The sequence below is a fragment of the Schistosoma haematobium genome, chromosome 7 (assembly GCF_000699445.3).
Source record: "Schistosoma haematobium chromosome 7, whole genome shotgun sequence".
Lineage (NCBI taxonomy): Eukaryota > Metazoa > Platyhelminthes > Trematoda > Strigeidida > Schistosomatidae > Schistosoma > Schistosoma haematobium.
The window spans coordinates 4,379,152-4,393,332 of record NC_067202.1 but is presented as its reverse complement, the minus strand read 5'-3'; the positions used below and the strand labels follow the sequence as shown (position 1 = coordinate 4,393,332).

The 14,181-nt window shown below is 34.2% G+C and overlaps 1 protein-coding gene across 1 annotated transcript in view; it reads right to left on the bottom strand.

The window, feature by feature from the left end:
- The window catches only part of RASGRF1_1 (Ras protein-specific guanine nucleotide-releasing factor), a 170,800-nt gene that overhangs the window by 56,891 nt on the left and 99,728 nt on the right, over positions 1 to 14,181 (bottom strand). The window contains exons 12-14 of the mRNA XM_051217838.1: positions 9,915 to 10,084; positions 6,145 to 6,223; positions 4,152 to 5,122 (exon numbers count right to left, since the gene is read on the bottom strand). The gene's annotated coding sequence lies outside the window, so the exon portion shown is untranslated. The remainder of the gene's footprint in view (positions 1 to 4,151; positions 5,123 to 6,144; positions 6,224 to 9,914; positions 10,085 to 14,181) is intronic.

Sequence of the window (14,181 nt, the reverse complement as noted above, 5' to 3'; positions counted from 1 at the left end):
GGCTATATCATGGTAATACTCTAAAGATGTATTAACAAAGATTGACTAAAATCTAATCCCAAGAATGGACAACAGAACCATACAAACCCTTACTCTTATAATTTTGAAAATTCTATGTATATTAATATATTAAATTAGACTAACTCATTAGTTTATTTGCGTTTTAATTTGCGATGACTAATGATTATTCCAAATAATAGATATTTGGAGGGTTATATGCATTCTAGGGAGTACAATATCTCATCGCTACACTATTTTAACAATAATAATCCACTAAGCAACTGAAGAGAAAAAAATAGGAATCCAGGAGAAGCATGAAATTCCAAAACGTGGAAATTATAATACAACAATAGTATTTATATCAGCAACAACTAAGACTACGTGACATGTAACGAAGACAGTGAACTATGTAAAGCAAAAGATATTAGGTTACTGGGATAATATGAATGGAAATAATGTTATTGAGGGCTTTCTCGCTCGTCAGAACTATAGCTAGCCTCAACAATAATTAAGAAAACTAGACCATTTGAGGTCTTCCTCAACATTACCTACCGTGTGAGAAGAAAACAAATGGAGCACATCATAATATAAACATCATTATTCTTGTTCAATAATCTCGATAATCTCCTAACTGATAACTATCATGTGATCACCAGTGAATAGCTTCAAGAGGAGATTTTCAAATTTATAATAAGTTGTGATTAGTAGAGTATAGTTGAGTCGAGTTGGAGGAACATATTCACCTCAGACAATGAGAGATGGCTGCGTAATATCGCGTATTGATTTAAATTGGGCATGTATATCATTAGATTGTGCCTCAGTGGTCTAGACATTAAACGTTCAATCACTAGACCAAATGCCCTAGGTCCAAACTTGTGTGGTATTCCTATGGATATACTTCCAGATTTTTAAGGATTATCCAACTGAGATCTATTCATGATCTTAGTAAAAGTTTACGATGCCTATACTGATTATTATAATACTTGCTACGTCTCAAAATGTTTTTTTTTTTAAAAAAAGTTTTATTTGTAAAAGCAGATCTAAAAATCATTAATAATATCCATGTGATAATTTGAAAATAAAATTAACCGGTTGGAAACAAAATTGTTTAGTCTGGTATTTATTACTATTATTATTATCGACATATTCGATTATGAAGTTTACCACAATTTAATTTGGGCATGTATCAAAAATAAATCGAGTCGACCAGGAAATAATCGATCGATCGATCAGTCAAAAATAAAAAATACATGACAACAATAATCATATTTATAGTCTTTAGTTTTCAATAAGCTATCAGTTAGAGACAAAAATCATTATATATATATTAAAGACAATATAAACACAGACAGACATATGCATATATACATATATATGTTGTAGGTAGGTTGTCAAGAGTCAGCAATAAACCCTACTTGAAATATTAGTTAACATTCATCGGCAATGCATATCTACAATCTTGAAGGAATTAATGTTTCTTGAAATATTCAGACCCATTTCAATCAGTTTTATTGTTACCAATGTGATATTTATACGGTGACTGACTTTTAGTAAGATAAATTGACTTACTATTCCTTTAGTGCTTGTCAAAATTTTATTGATCAAGTAGTAATGAGGCCATCAGGATAGTGCTAACTAACATATAACTTAAGTCAAATTAGGTTTACTTCCGATTAATTTTTAACCACTTGACAGTGCATACGATATTGATTTACTTGAGCTAATGACAATAGTGTAACTTCATTAACAGGATATGATCATCACTAAATAACTAAACACATATGATTTTGATCATGGATTAGCGATTAGTCAATTTTAAATCCATTTCTGAAAGAAAAAACTTAATCAAATCTTCGTCTTAGGATTCAATTATGAACAATACCGCTTATTGATTTTAATCTTCTCAAACTATAGGCTATTAATATATCAGGATTGTGGCTAACAGTAGAATGTAAGATGTGAGTTTCGTTCTATCAGAGACTTGTTTTTTGGCGATATACTTCAATTCAAATGTCAGTGTTCTGACTGAGATTCGAACCTAGAGCGTTATTAAAAGTCGTATGTAACTTAAAAGCGGCATCGAAAGAATGTGCTCGAGATTCATATAAGCCAACGAAGACGTGTTAGTTGTAGTCTTTGGGATCAACAATAGAAGATTTCAAACATCTGGAATAAACCTTTACATAAATTACTTACTTTCAAGTTCGTCTTTTTCAGACATGGAACAATATCAGCTGAAGAGTTATTGAGTACCAAGAAAGTACTAAACAGATGTCTTATCCTACTTGGGACTTGCGATAGGTACCTCACCCATGACTTCACATAAAATGTTGTTACGATCTGTCAGTCTGATAAAATCACAATATATGCGCCTCCTGAATTCATGACCCAATCAACTGTGTAAGGGTAAATGGACTGATGAAGCACAGGAAGTTTCATCTCAAAACTCGGATTATTTGGTACATCAATCATATATATATATAAAGTGTGCCACACAAAAATATGGTTACCTGCAAGCCCTAGTAAGTTTCCATTTCTCGTCTCAACATAGCTTTCAGATGACATGTGATCGGTTTGGAACCATCCGATCTGTCAAATGTAAATTAAGGGCTTTCGGATCATATAGTAGTCATGATATCTGTTGACGATAGAACTAGAAACCAACAGTTAATGCTTCCAACTTTTAGTATTTAACGACAGATTGTAACAGTCATCTTATCGTCATCTGATTGTAAATGTCTCAGCCTCAGTAACTGAAAACACTTGTTAGCAAAATAATCAATGTCAGTTATGTAGATTACTGAATTATACACCAGAGGTTAGAGAATATTTCGCCCATGATAAGATCTTATGTTCTTGAACTAGATCAAGTGATGAGTTATGGATTCACATTAATTTTAAATCTCATAATCGCGAGAAGTAACTGCTAAGTCCTATTATTTTCTAAATAATTTCAATGCTTGGTGAAAACCGATCTACCTAAAACCATTGACACAAATGATTACTAACAGATATTTTCTATCTGTAATGAAACAGATTTGAGATCAATCGTGTTGGCACATTTATAAGTGATATGTATAATTAAGCTAACCTGTGACAGGTCAAAGATGAAAAACAGACAATCCAACTAGACTAAATAATAAGGGACTAGCTTATATCGTAAAATTCATAGCACTTTGATTCCGCCTACTAATTATTCCTTACTGTTTTCTTGACTGAACTATTGACAATTGAGTCCAACGTATTGTGTAACCATGTCCTAGTATGTTCAGTCTGGTATCGAGAACAAAGCACTTTTTTCGTTATAAAAGGTTGTCATGATTTAATCAGAACCCAACAACATTTCAAAGTGTTGTTATTTTGGAGGGAGGGGTGACTTTGTACTATTTAGATTCACTCAACAAAGGGAAAAGCAAGATTCTCCGATACAACACAGCATGCATCAGTCCAGTTACAATTGACGGAGAAGATTTGGAAGGTGTAAAAACCTTAACATATTTGGGCAGCATCATTGATGAACATGGTGGGTCTGATGCAGATGTGAAAGCGCGGACCGGCAACGCAAGAGCAGCATATTTACAATCGAAGAACATCTGGGATTCAAAACAACTGTCAACCAACACCAAGGTCAGGATTTTCAATATAAATGTCAAGACAGTTCTACTGTATGGGGTGGAAACCTGAAGAATCTATGCCACACTAGTATGTTCATAGTTGATTATGGTTTCGTGGTTTCCTCATTTGTTTGAAATGAAATCCTCAGTACAAAAACTACATTATTATGTACAAAGGATACTCAGTAAATCACTTGAAAGGTGGTTTAAACTACAAAATATAACATACTTATTAAATCTTCAAAATGTTACGGATAACCAACCATTTGAACCAAGTACTAACCATATTCATTATCACTACTTAGATGAGTTTACAGCAAAGCGATCAAAACTCCGCCTGGAATCCCTCCAGGGGCTACTGCCGGTCCTAAGCCCGGATAAAGGAGGAGGGTTGGGCATGAGTTTACAATCTTACCTAATTATAAGTTCAAAAGTCTAAGATTGTTTTTTGACAAAATGAACTAATCTGTTAGACTACCAGAGTTTTCAAGTTTTCAATATTGTTTGTTCAACTAATTAACTAACCAACTAACTTACTTGACTAATATCAGAACACCATGCAGCTTTCTCTTGTAATGTTGATGCAACAAGCCATATACTTGTTGGTTGACCATTTTTTGGTTCCCATATTAAACGAAAATCCAAATTACCATAATCTGTTTTGTCATTAATACATGTATTATTATTGTTGTTATTGTTAATTGAATTAAATAAACCCATGTTACTACTGAATCGATGTAACATTGAAAATGATAATGGACTTGTCGGTTGAATACATGATGATGATGATGTTAATAATGGACTAGAATTCGTAATATTTATATCTGGTGTTATTATTGTCGTGATTATTGGTGAAGTTATTGTTGAATATGATACATTGGAATTATTACGACCATGTAGAATAGAGGAAGAAGAAGTATTAGTGGAGTTCATTGTAGTGGCAGTAACAATATTAGCAGTTGTCATTGTAGTAACAGTAGTAACTAAAACTACACGAGCCTCATCGATTGTATTAATACTAGGAGAATAACTATCCGTACTACATATTGGTGTAATACAACAGTTTGTCACTGCATCATGTAATTCATTCTCATTATTACTAATATTAGTTCCTATGCATAATGAGGTAGAATGTCTATGTTGTGGAGAGAGACATGGAATCGATTGTTGTTGTACTGTACCTGTTATCGTTGTAGACTTTGATATTGAATCCATTTGATTTGATTTATTTACATAGGTATATCGATTAAGTGTTGAATCTGGACATATGTAACGTTTATGTAAATTCTGTGGAAGTTGTTGACCTAATTCATATGTAGTATTACTAATACTATTACTCGTTGTAGTAGTATTAATAGTAGGAGTGGTACCAAGTGTACTCATTGGAATAGAATTACGCGTATTTAATTCAACATTAGTATTTACATTTAATGGTGTTGTATTGTTTTTTGTCATGTGTGATGTATTGTCTTGTTGGCATTTTTGTTCATTTGTAACATTCAATTGATCTAAATGTTCAAAAAATAAAGGAATAATTATTCATGAAGAAGACGACACAAAAAATAGTAGAAACAAATAATTAAGTTTACTGTTTTAGCGGAAGGAATATCTATATAATATAATATAATAGTATAGTATTATGTTATATCAATAAGAGAGCAGCACTGAAAACCTAGAATCATTGGACAGCCATCTCGTCTTAATATAGTGCTCCTCAGTACTGTACACCCAAAACCTTGCACACGGGAATCGAACCTAGAACTGTCAGTCTTATGCACGAATGCTTAACCCATAGACCATAGAGCAATCATCCAGTATTTTTTGTTTCATAGTAATTACTACACCACATACCTTGTCCAACCATTTTAGAAAAAGACAGGGATGGTTACCTTGTAATCACAATTGATTGATCACTGGGTGGTGATCAATGTCATGCTTGTTTAGTCCTTATTAGTGCAGATCGAATGCTATCGATCATGTTGCAATGTGGCCACCAGTCTAGGTGACTGCACTAATAAGGACTAGACAAGCATGACATTGATCACCACCCAGTGATCAATAAATTGTGATTACATCTCAGTCCTACAAGAGGTCGGTTGCGACTCGGATAGCTCAGTGGTAACGTCTCTGGCTGTGAAGCTAGGTGACACGAGATCGAATCCGCCAGGGAGTACCAGTTCCCTCAAGATTACAGGTACACCTTGCTGACGAGTGTCAAGTAGCACGAAACCCGGGTCCAGGGTTTCCAGTCGACTACCTCCAACCACCATCTAAAATGGTTACCTTGTTGTCGGTCTTTAGTTGAGTTATCAGATAATTTATCGATTTATTCGAAGAAACCTGAATTCTATATCAGATCAATGAGGTTCATCATTGAAAGATGAAGTCATTCTCTACATCTTCATCTGTAAATTAAATCATTTTTAAAAATTAATTTCTCTTTCAAAGGAAAGAAAGAATATCATCATGTAGTCAATGTCAAGAGAAAAAAAACATTGAAACATGTAATTACTTTCTTCTTAAAACTTACCTTCATCATCCACATTGAATAATTCTGTTGTGGTATCTTCAACTAAAGTACATTCAACCAATGAGATTTTACCACAGTTCTATAAGTATATATATTCATTTAGATAACAACAAAAAAAGCATAAACAAATAGTAATTAATAATAATCAATAGTAATAGTACATTTATTGTTTCACTTTTATGGTTAAATATGTTGGCATGTGAGATCGAAAGTCCTCAATTCGATTCTGGCATGTGACATTCTAGATCCGTCCTGCTGAAGTGTATCATATTAGGATGAATTGAAAGTTTATTGCTTACATATTTTCAATGGTGGTTTAGCTATGATCAATTCGTGAGTTAAACTATTTAATATGTATGGATATATAAATGGACTTTCAGTAGTGAAACAACGAAAATCCCATTCATATCTGAATGTATTCTCAATCATAATCACAATCCAGTTATGATAGAAGTATTCAGTTGATAAAATGGAGTTGTTCATTTGTTTTACAGTTAGCTTTTCGCTGTTAAAAGTTCATATGACATGAAATCAATAGATCAGAAGGTCAGTTCGAACAACTTATCACTTGGGTAGATTCTTACGATATTCATCGTGACTACAACATAATTCGAAGATCTTGTATAAATAAAAGTATCTCTTATGGATCCATTCGTTCATTCTCTAATCTTAAAATTTTAAGCTTGTTTCAGATGCAAATGTATAAACTGTACAACTTCATTGATACCTGCTTTCAGTAAAGTTTAACCATTGGAATGCACTAATCATGATGAAAAACGAAACTTCAGGATCACTGAGCAAATTTAGAGCTAAAACGATAGTTATCGCTTTCATGATTATCAATTTCATTGATAAGGACTTAATAAACGTGTCTCAAAATGTTAGATTGCTTAGAAATCCAGTCAGTTATGATTGTAGATATAAAACAGTTGTAAAAGAGACCGAAGAAGAACAGGATGGGGCGAAACTTAATTATAGTGGCTACTACAGAATGAAAACAATCAAAGGATGTTTGCTTTGGGTGGTTTTGTTCTCTGAGCTAGATGATTTGGTCGTGGAGCTTTCATCGTTATTTTGAACGATATCATCAGCACGAACTTCAGGTAGAACTGAAGTGACCGAATCTCTTCACATATGGCTCACAGCTTGTTTGGTAGACCTCGATCTTGATTGTTTATTGTTGATCATTCCCTTCATTTTCGCCTGCACGAACACCAATTGCAATCAAACGCCATGACAGATCCTCGCTTATATCAATGAATGTGGACAGTTGTGGACACACATTCGACTGGCAAAATGTTGAAATCTTGGATAGAGGCAACTCTAAAAACACTAGAGGATTTTTAAAAGCTTGGAACTCATGTCAATCAACAATCAACAAACACATTGAAATCGATCCAAATTATCAACAAATCAAAAAAATAAGGACGAATTTAAGGCCAAGAATCAAATCAATGGGAGTTACAATCAAAATAAAAAAGGTAAATAATGACAGGTCAAACGTCAACAATAACCAATTAAGGTCGAGGTCGACAAGTTGTGAACCATATATAGAGAAATTCGAACATTCCACTTTTACCTGAAGTTTGTGCTGATGATGTCGTTCAGAATAATGACGAAAGCTCCACGACTAAACAAAACTCCACCAAAATCACTCACTTGAGCTACAAATTTTCTCTACCATCTCGATATTTGTTTTCTACTCGTTGAAAGTTGTGACACAAAAAAATTAAACCAGTGTTCTTATATATCCTTCAGAGTAATTGTACCATACAGTACAAATGTTTGAGTACTTAGGATTTATTTTTTTTAAGTTTAGAAGCCATTTAGTATATGCAGACCGAAATCTTGGAAGATGTTAGAAAACTATTTACGGCCATATAAACACTCTTAAATAAAGATCTTTTGAAGTCATATGGATGGATTTCTTTATTGAGTTCAAGACAACATGGAAAAACAGTAAATCTGTTAAAACCAGTAATCATTTATAATTTAATAGTTCAATTCATGAGTCAATTAAAGCTAGACCACCATGGAAAACCTGGAAGCATTGGACGGCCGTTTCGTCCTGTTGTGGGACTCCTCAGCAGTGCGCATCCGCGATTCAAACTCAGGACCTATCGGTGGCGCAAATTTGTGGATTGGTTGAAGTTAGACATCAACACGGTTGGATGCCAGCCCAGTGGTCTAGAGGTCATGTGTTCGCGCGTGAGACTGGCAGGTCATGGGTTCGAATATCGAGGGGTGGGATCGTGGATGCACACTACTGGGGAGTCCCATACTCGAACGAAACAGCCGTTCAGTGCTTCCAAGTTTTCCATGGTGGTCTAGCTTTAACTCACTCATGAATCCAACTATTAAATTACTAAAATCTCCACAAAACCCCTTTTGTGATGATACTTTATAATTTATTTTATTTCATCATCATATATTACTCATTCACACCACTTATTTTTCGATTGAATAAATGTGGTGAGAATTCTCTAAAGGTCATTCCAATTTACACTAACAATTGTTCTTAATACGTAAACTGAATGTCGGTACCTCAGCTGAATGAATGAACTGTTATCTCTGTAATTCATCGCATTAGCATGACGAAAGAACAACATATTGTAGCAGATAAACTTCACCGACCTGACTGTATTTCATCATACAGGCTCTGGATGTATACAGTTTTAGTTTAAGTAACGTAAATGCTTCATTATTATTGGTTGAATGCATAAGCTGAAAAAGACTACAGCTCCTTCAACTTTACAATCAATTTCGATGGTATGCGCTGATGGAATCCCTTTCGTCGTAATCTTCAGGTAATCTTACACAATAAAACACTAAATTTCTTGATAAATCGAATACAGTTTAGAGTTATTTTTCAACTTAAGGATAATAAAACTGGTAGGATCATTGGATTATATGTTTTACAGTCACACTGTCTATTGAGTTGTAGTTATTTTTAAAACATACAGGATAGATGGAATGTGGGTAGTAGTGTATTATTATTAGTTTTATTCAATGTTATATTTTTGGTACAATATAGAATTCCCTGCTCAAAGTATTTCAACAAGTTTCCGTTTCTTTCTTCTTGGTCGGTCCTGGCGATAAATATTGAGTGATCGCCAGTTAGATGTTAGCAGTCCAGTAAATGAACATCTGAATGATGTACATTCTTTTCGTTGTATATTGCCAGCAACCGCATTATCTCTTATTGAGCTTTTTGTAACTTTGACAACGAAAGGTTGTACACTTTTCAGAAATGCACTAGGATAGCTTATACGATTAATAGACATAATGATGTGTTAAAACAAACAAAAATAGATAACTTGATGAAATGTTTAGATGGCAGGAACAGGTAGCCTAGATGCTCAAGCAGGCCGTCACTCGTAATCCATGATGAGCATTTCGTCCTATCTGAGAATCCTTAGCTAGATGTACCTGTCGTATCCCAGTGTTGATGCTCAATCTGGGACTTGAATTCGTTGCTCTCTTCTTCGGACATTGGATATATCATCCAATCAACTACCGAGTCCGGATAGTTATATACTTCCGCAAAACGTATGATCTTTATATCACTATTAGGACCGGTTTGAATTATCCTGTTGTTGATATAGTTGACTGAATTTTGATCAATTTTAGTCGACACATGTAAATCTAGAATGGATTGCCTCTATTACGTAATAATGATACAAGAAAGAAATGTATGTACAATGAATTTCAAAATCAATATATTATCCCAATTTTGTTTAAAACAAATCATTAAATATTAAAAAACTTACTTTGACTAATCTTAATTTACCATTATTAGTACGAGCAGTAATCAATAAATGATTAGTGAATAAAAATACTTGACGTACAGCTTCTTTTCTTTCACGATAAGATGATCCAAAATTTCCTAATCTTGGACGAGAGGAACGTAATTTGTCACACATAACTTGAATTAATGTACCTGATCAATAAAGAAAACAAAATTTGATATCAGAAAAGGTGTTATGGATATTATAGTAATTTCGATGTTTGAGATCATGAGTCAGTTGAAGCTAGACCACCATTGAAAACCTGGAAGCATTGGAGGGCCGTTTTGTCCTGTTGCAGGACTCCTCAGCAGTGCACATCCACGACCTCGCCCCCTGCGAGATTCGAACCCAAGACCTCTCAGTCTCACGTGCGAGCGCTTAAACACTAGACCCCTGAGCCGACTGGTATCCAACGGTGTTAATGTTTAACTTCCTTTCTCTTTCTTTTGATGGTCGACTGGATTATGAAGACCGAGACATCTGAGGGAAAGCACAGCATACAATGGACAGCTCGGAACCAATTAAACGGTTTGGACTTCACAGATGACCTATTTCTCTTATCCCATACACATGAACAAATTCAAATGAAGACAACTAGTGTAGCAGCAGTTTCTGCATCAGTAGGCCTCGACATACACAGAAGAAAAAGCAAGATCCTCAAATATAATACAAACAACACCAACCCAATATCGCTTGGTGGCGAAACTCTGGAAGATGTGGAATCCTCCATGTGTTTGGTCGGCATCATCGATGAACGAAGAGGATTTGATGCAGACTTAAATGCAAGGATTGACAAACCAATGGTCACACCCCTACAACTGAAGAACATATAGAATTCAGAACAACTCTGTCAACCAATATCAAAGTGAGAGTCTTCAATACCAACGTCAAGACAGTTCTACTGTGTGGAGCTGAAACGTGGAAAACTACTACAACCATCATCAAGAAGGTACAAGTATCTATAAATGGTTGTCTACACAAGATACTCAACATCCATTGGCCGGATACCATCAGCAACAGCCTTTCCTGGGAGAGAACAAACCAGCTTACATCTGAGGAGGAAATTAGGAAAAGACGATGGAAATGGATAGGACATACATTACGCAAATCATCAAACTGCACCACGAGGCAAGCCCTAACTTGGAATCCTGAAGGAAGCGGAAAAGAGGAAGGCCAAACAACACATTACGTCGGATAATAGAAGCAGATATGAAAAGGATGAATAACAAGTGGAAAAAGCTGAGAAGGATTGACCAGGACAGGGTTGGATAGAGAGTGCTGGTATGTGGTCAATGCTCCTTCACGAGGAGTAACAGACGTAAGTTCTATGTAGATAATTATTAGAATTTGTATTCTATTATAAAGAAATAAAAAAGGGAAACGGATCGGGTCAGTGATGTTGTTAGTGGAAATGAATTAGCTGAATTTTTCTTGGTTGAGTTGTCTGAGATTGACCACTAAATACTTAATTCATTTTTATTTATTATTTGAACCTTTCTATGGATGTTTAGGAATGCAATTGGTTATTTGGATAGGAATATGTGGATTTCATGCAGGTTGTCTCGATATTCCCACTAATTCATAAGGAAAGTTGAACGTATCTTGAAAAGAGACTGATCAATTGCAGTCCTAAATATTATTGGGAAGATTCAAACAATCAATACAAATGAATTAAAACTTAATCCATCACACAGGCTAGTGGCTATCTGAATTCAAGTGCTAAGTGGATAACGCGTTGGCATTTAAAATGAAATGTGCTGAGTCCAAGTCCCGGATTGAACATTCTCATTAAGATATGACAGGTACATCCAGATAACGAGTCTGAAATAAGACAAAACTCGTATCTTGAGTTTCTTATTGATAGACATTTTCTGTTGTTGCTTCAAATGCCTATAATCGTTAGTTATAACTGGTTGCTCTAATATGAAGTGTAAAAGTTGAAGCTGATATAAATAGAAAACATTTATCTGGAAATAGATCAAGAGAGTGTTTATTGTATGCGGAGGAGATGTGTTTTTTCACTGGTGATTTCACTCTCGAAGCCATACAGGATTATGGATTACAATTATATTGTAAAAGAATATGTCTTTTTGATGTTCATTATTGTTCGTCATGTGAAATGATCTATTTTCACAATGTTTTGAGTGGTATTTATCATTTGATCTCAGTCGAGGTACCATAAGAGAAACTAAGGGAAACTGCGGAGCTGTCGAACTCCAAGACTATCGCACCCATCACGCAAATAAGGACCTAGAATAGAACATGCTGGTCTCGAGTCAAGTGCTTAACAATTATACCAGTCTGCTGATCGTGGTACTCAACGATTCGCATTTTCAATCTCAATAATTTTTTGGTATATTTTATTGCATAACAGTCCCGTAATAGAATGAAACAACAGTGGTACTTCAGTCTATGGCGTATATCCTCTATCAATTAAACAGGTATATACAATCTGCCCCCTCCCGACTAGTACAATTTCCTTGATTACTAATCTTTTCCTAACTCTTCATGACATAACTGATGAACCCGAATAACCTTCTCCTTGAAATTTATTATATATTTCATGAATAGATCCAATATATTAATGTTAGTGACAATGTCAGCTTCGAAAATGCAATAACTGGAATAGGTTCTCTCTTTGTTTATCTCAAACTCTCAGGTCTATGCGGACGATTTTCACTATTCTCTATATGAAATTAATCATCAGGTACATTTTAATCATTTTTTCCTATTGACTTTCATCAATACTTCTAATTGCAAATTATCAAGCAAAATTAATGGTCTCATACTTGAGATGATGCTTCATTTATCCATCTAAAAAATGAAATACCAACCTAGATAAGTGAAGATGTTAAGTTAGTTTTCAAAAAAAAATATTTCAAGGAAATATCCAACTCAGAGAACACTATGATATCCAAATCGTTTCTTTGTCAGTCAAGTCTTCCCCATAAACTCCAATAGTAATATAAGATTAGTTTTATTATATATGCTGATTATCCATCCTAGGAATTCTATACAGCCTTGAAAAGTTCTGATGATATTCAATGTTATTTTAACAAGCATGTCACAATGCTACTACTACTACTACTACCACTGTGGTGCGTGCTACTTATATTGATATAAGTAGTATATGACGCGAGTCAGGAATGTAATGTCTGGCAGCAGAAGATAGGGAAGATCAAGAGTGGGAATAGAAAGCAATTAGTATGGAAATGCAAGAACAACGAAGTTCGAGACAATCATTGAACATTTTGCAAATTAAGTATTATAGTATGGTTTTTCTATTTTACCAAGGAAATCTGTAACTTTGTGCTAAGTATAATTCGATTGTCCTCACCTGTGTTCTGTTCACTACACCACTACTATCACCACCATCATCACTACTACTACTACTATTACCACCACCACTACTACTACTGTAGTGAATAGGAACACGACTGGGGACAATCGAATGTATTTGAGTACGAAATTACAGAGTATTTCGATAAAACCTGAGAACCATATAGCAAATAGTTAATTTGCAAAATATCAATCCATCGTCTCAAACTTCACTATTCCTTTAGAGAACATCAATCCATTGTCTCAGATTTCATTTTTCATGCATTTTCATACCAATTTCGTTTCGTTCCTATTCTTTTCTTATCGATCTACTGAAATACATTCTCCCAGCCTACCCACCGTTATATACTACTTATATGGATACAAGTAACCCACTTAATACTACTACTACGACGACGACGACTTGTACCACTACTTCTCTGGATTTATCTTTCACTAATGATTGTTGTTTTTATCATTTTTCCTTTCAAGTTTCTCACCCATTTATCATAACTATTATTATTATTATTATTATTATTATTATTATTATTATTTGAAATCAATAAAAGATCTAGGGTCCAATATTATTTCTTCACAGAAAAACAGTAACCAGATAAATGAAATTAAGGTCATATGACCATTAACTAGAAACAATGAAAATCAGATAAACCATAGAAACAAAATATGAATAAATAGATAAATATAAACAAATAAAAATGAAAAAAATTGACTATTGAACATTTAATATTCACTTGTTATTCATTGAGTATTATTTATTTGTTTCATATAATTTGATTGTAATTGGTAATAGTTGAATTCATGAGTTAATTGAAGTTAAACTACTATGGAAAACTTGGAAGCATTGGATGATTGTTTCATTTTAGTAAAGAATTCCTAAGTGGTGTACATCCACGATCCTGCCTCAGGAGAT